Source organism: Clytia hemisphaerica, unplaced genomic scaffold, assembly GCF_902728285.1.
Source record: "Clytia hemisphaerica strain Z4C2 unplaced genomic scaffold, Clytia hemisphaerica genome assembly, whole genome shotgun sequence".
In the NCBI taxonomy this organism is placed as follows: Eukaryota; Metazoa; Cnidaria; class Hydrozoa; order Leptothecata; family Clytiidae; genus Clytia; species Clytia hemisphaerica.
In genome coordinates, this window is record NW_027104383.1 from 339000 (window position 1) to 344352 (window position 5353).

At 31.6% G+C, this 5353-nt stretch overlaps 1 long non-coding RNA gene across 1 annotated transcript; it reads left to right on the forward strand.

Annotated features, from left to right (window-relative positions):
* The first annotated feature begins 2700 nt into the window (after positions 1–2700).
* LOC136819293 (uncharacterized) lies at positions 2701–3982 on the forward strand. The gene is made up of 3 exons (XR_010848419.1): positions 2701–2728; positions 3010–3109; positions 3856–3982. It is a non-coding gene; the product is annotated as an uncharacterized lncRNA (long non-coding RNA).
* Positions 3983–5353: the final 1371 nt, after the last annotated feature.

Here is a 5353-nt window from a genome sequence, read left to right on the forward strand (position 1 = left end):
CCTGACCGACCCTATTTTTTCAAAATAGAAAAGTAATAGTATTGAATTTGCAACTGATGAAGTTGAAAATTTTAAAATGTATTTGTAAATTCATCTCAAAACTTAAATGAATTCAAAATATCACAATGAAAATGACACAAATATCATTCGTCAATAAAGAGGAAAAAGTCTGGTGCTTTAAAATGTGACAAATTTTTAGATCTTGACCTTCTGATCCTAGATTTTCAGAGATTTAGTTTTATTATATACTGACTTGCTGACCAGGTATGACCCATATTCTTCAGAAGGCCTTCCTGTATTTGTGGTCCCTTATTTAAAAGAATTATATTTTGGAAATAGACCTTTTGCTATTTACGATTTCATATTAAATAATTAAAAACTCAACATTAATTAAAACATTAATTCACTAATGTATAATTAGTTAAAGTGGATTTTAAATATTATCATAAGTCTGCTTGAGTTTTTTATTCATTCAGACATGACATTGCGGATATAGCAAAAGCTCTGTACTAAACTTTTCTTCCTTTTTTCAGCATTTTTACACATGATAGTATTCCAAAAAATTCATCTCTCAGAAATTTTGATATTTTCCTTGGTTTATTGTAGAACTTTCTCCATTTTGTAAAGTAAAGGTGTAAGGTGAAGCATGACGCTACAGATCAAATCTGTGTTTTGACTGGACTCACCAACCTTTATGATTATAAGGGTACAGTCTGTTTATTGCGACAACTCTTTAAATTCAAGATCCTCTGAGAGTGTCTAGTGTTTTCATCTTACTTTAATATACGGCGTTTGTTTGTCATTCAATTTTTTTGTTTGCAACTTGCAAATCGAGGAGGTTCTGGGTCGCTTCGCAACTTAAATTCGTGACATTTACGGCTTGTTTTTGTCACTCTCACATGTCTTTGCTGTGCAAACAGAGTAGAGGAACGTACTTAAGCGTTCTGGAGCGCGCGTAACCCCTTTTTCTAAACATTGATTGTTATCTAGTAACCAGATGTGGAAATTTTTTCCGACACGCTAAAGCTCTGAAGGTCGGGAAAATTTAAACATCTGGAAGGAAACGATTACGGAATCTGGCCTGACCGTGTTTGTTTTCTTTTTACAAAGCCTGGGTAAGAGTTTTGTTTTAAATTTCTTTGGCGATAAACCTTTCTAGTAGAGATCATGCAAAACGGGATTTTCTGCAGAATTTTATAACCTAGGATGTAAACAAATCTGTGCTGGCCGTGATTGCTCACATCAGAAACTTTTTTTTCTTGTTGTGTCAGCAGGTGTAGGAAATGTTTATGGGAGTGGTGTTCAGATGTTTAGGCTGTAAAAGTAAGACCTGCTTTTATTTGTAGGGTTTAAAATTAAGAGGTTATTTGGCTTCCCACACATGAATCCTCATAATGAATGGGAATTTTAGCAAAGAAAAGTTATCTGTTTCATTGAAGAATTCAGCTTTTTTAACACAAAAAGGTAAGCATTTTCATCACTACTTTTATTCATAAAACTTGTGACTGGTCTAGATTTTATTACCCTTATTCAGAATGTAAATTCTTGTTTTCAATTCTTCCATATTCCCACATGCTCGAAAGTCTTGGTGAAGTTGAAACATGAATCAGTAGTGTAGATATCAGTATGCTTGCTGGAATAAATGAAACACCAAAAAAAGTTCTAAAAAGAGAAGATAGAGAATTACATAAGCATTGCATTATTTGTGGAGTTAACATTTCCATTCAGGGACGACGCTATGTAACTCTTGCAACTCAAATAAGAGAAACTCTGAATGAAATTATAGACATAAGTCAGTTCAGCAATCTGTGTAGAGTTTGTAACTTATGTAAAAGCAAAGCAGAGAGCGTTAAAGGTTACATAAAAAGATATGAAGAATCCAAGAAAACCCTTATCGAAAAGTTCAAAAACACTCAACAATCCTCAACAACTGGAGTAATAACAGTCAAACGACTAGCAAAAAGTCAATCACCAGGTAGAAGTCCATCTTCTTCCTCGTCAACAATCACAAGTAGGAAGAGACTTCGTATGGACTTGAATAATGTCAAAGATACACCAATCCATCCACAAAGCAGGAAGAAAATATCATTACCTACCCCTTTGGCATCTTCTGAAAAGGAAAATTTGATTCCGGTGAACATTATGGTAAAAAATAGCTTAAAGTTTGCTTTTTGATTTTATACTGTAAGTTGGTCTAATCTCGACATCAGTCTTCTAATTTCGACAACGGTAGGAATAAGTTGGGATCAGTGATTGAAAAAAGATTTGATTACCACGCAAAGAGAAATAATTTCAACCTTTTTTTATTTTTCAGCTCTAGAAAAGGGTGTCAAATTTAGTGTTTGGTGAAATCATACAGGCCAAAATACAGTTACAAAATAGAAGGCTCTGTATTTTGCTTAGCATATTCTTAATGTTTTCCCTAAATTGAGCCTAAATATTTTTATAAGTGCTATGCTGATAAAAAAGTAGAAACATGTGTTTTAGCAAAAATTACATGGTTTTGACAATGATTTCTCGAGACAATTTTTTGTGAAAAGGACAAAAACTTGTGATTTCGCAAAATTTAATCTCACCAAAATTAATGTAAATAAAGTAGAATATTTCAAGTATTTAAAATGATTTAAATATATCTGATTAATATCTGATTTTTTATAGGGAAACACAGTAACTGAACCAAGTACAAAGAAAACTTATGGAAAAAAGCATTGGCTATAAACAAGTAAAGGTTGGCAAAACTTTAAACTAAACAACAACTTTCATATAAAGATTAGTAACATGCATTTTGGCCTAAAATGAAAAAATATTGAACATAATATTTTAAAAGTTACTCATCACAAACATTTTTAAAATAAGTTGTTACTGTACTTGTGTAGAATAGTGTGATATAAATTATTCTTACTTGCTGTTACAATAACAATGCAAAAGTCAGCACTTCATTGTGATATCATGATATTTGTTTACTGAATGCTCTTCTCAATTAATATTTTCTTTAAATATTATCATTAGGTGACTGTTCAGACTGTTGAAAGTGGTGCAACAAAAACAAGAATCTTGAACAACATGGAAGCAATTGTCGTGAAATTGATTGCCCTGAAAATGCAGAAAGGTATCATCAATCATAAATCTATAATTATAAGGCGAGACAAATTAAATTTGTTATTTAACAAGCAGGTTGCGGATTTATATGTTTTGGTTGGTTTGTCAGTAAAATTTTAATTTCATGGTTTTTGCATAAATCTCTAAGGAAAATGAAAGAATTTAAGTCGCCAATAGTAAAATGTATACTTTAAAGTCAGAAATTTTCGCAGGTTGGAAAAAAGCACAAATAATTTGCATTTTGCGGAAAAAACTTTCACAGATACATAGCCCTTCTAAAGATTTTTCGTGGGAATAAACTTTCGCAGAAGAGTCATTTTTTTCGTTATTAATGCTAACCTTGTTTAAACATTATCTAGTTTGTACAATCAGTGGTGTTTAAACTGTGAAACTGCCAAAGTTTCTGACCTTAAAGTACAACTTATTACATTTAGAGGGGATAAATGTTCAGCTTTTAGCATGATTTCCTCAAATCATGTGTTAAAGATATTTTAATTGTTATAAAAAGTTCTTCTTATTATTTTTTTGTTTTTGAAAGCGGCCAGGCCTGTAGAACAACAAATTGGTCTTACCCTAACTTTTTTGTATTACTAGTCTATTAAAATGTTAATTAAGATCACAAACAATAATTTGCCCTAACCAGGAATCGAACCTGGGCCAATCATACCTAAGCATGATTATCATACCACTAGACCATCAGGGCGAAAAGTTGATTCTAATTACATTGTTTGATCCTTACTAATCTATCAATTCCAGAGGCTGTGATGACTCTCATCAAACTTCCAGAATACAAAGATCATCTGACTGAGTGTTTCATAAAACTTTGCTTGGAAGAACTTACTGATATTTCATCTATTTCAACAAATTCAATTTTGACAAGAACTGATGCAAAGTCAATTAAAAAATCTTGGAGTTGCATCTGTAATGGAAGAGTTTTCAAAGAAAATTCCAACTTTAACAAAAGTCATCTTCAAAATCACAAAAGATGATACCTTTTCTACAACACAAATATGCAATGCAGTAGTTTCATCACATAACCAAAAGCTTAGTGCTCTGAGACACAAAAATGGCTTGTTCTTTCGTCATGTGGTTTACTAAGAAAGGTATAAAGTGTTCTTTAATTTACTTTGATCATAAAATACATAAAGAGATAATCGTTCGTCCGCAACATACTTAGCTAGAATATACAGCAGACAAAACCAAAACATGCCATTATATTATGATATAAAACAAGGAAACCTAAATTCTAATATCCTAGATAAACAATCTAAAGAAGTCTCAATGATAATGACAGAACGCTCTTTTTCCTGAACAGAGAGAATTTAATAGATATTACGTTAAATTTATGTTAGGGCAGGAAGTGCTATCCAAAATGAAAATGTCTACGCATCCTACCGTAATCAGAAAAAAATTAGTTGAAATGGGAAATGATCACGACTCTAAAGTTTTGAATGGAAAGAAAGAGGTAAAATTATAAAGATTTTTATAATGTATTGAGGTAAATTTGCTAGAAAAATGAAAGAACTAACAAAAATAAATAGCAAAAATTAACAATTCTTTGTGAGTCAAAAAACACAACAAAAAATACACTACTCTCTCTCATATAAATATCATAGGCCAGCGAGATACCCGAGCAAAGTTTATGGATGGGGGCAGTTTTTATGACACTGTAATTATTGTCTTTGTTTTATCAAAAGATAGTGAATATGTCATAAACACTACACTCCCTCATAAATTTTTCAGGGTATCTCGCTACGCCTATGAATATATCTCATCATAAATAACGTAACATAATTAGTATAAAACCTAAGGAAAGTTTTTCTGTTATATACAGAGAAGATGCTGTCAAGAAAGGGGAATGCGGGGTTTCTCTACAATTCATTGGTGACAATTGGATGCTGAAGTCAATCCATCCCATCAAACACTCACAAACAAAAACAATCGTTTCATGGTTCAACATGTTTGCAATAAGAAAAGGTAACTTCTAAAAATGTTAAATCTCAACCAAGAAGATGAATCAAAACATCAATTTCAATTCATTCAAAAAAAATGAATAAAAAAAGAATTTACAATATTTTTAAGGTCAAGGAAGTCATTTGAGCAATGTTCGAAACACGAGAAATGAAGGATGTTGCACCAGAAAATTTTCTGCCAACCAACAGGACCTGAAGAAGTTGAAAAAGAATTTATAATCATTGCAGCAAGAATTTTGGTTAAATATTCCATCAATGAGTGTCTTTAAATGTTATTTTTC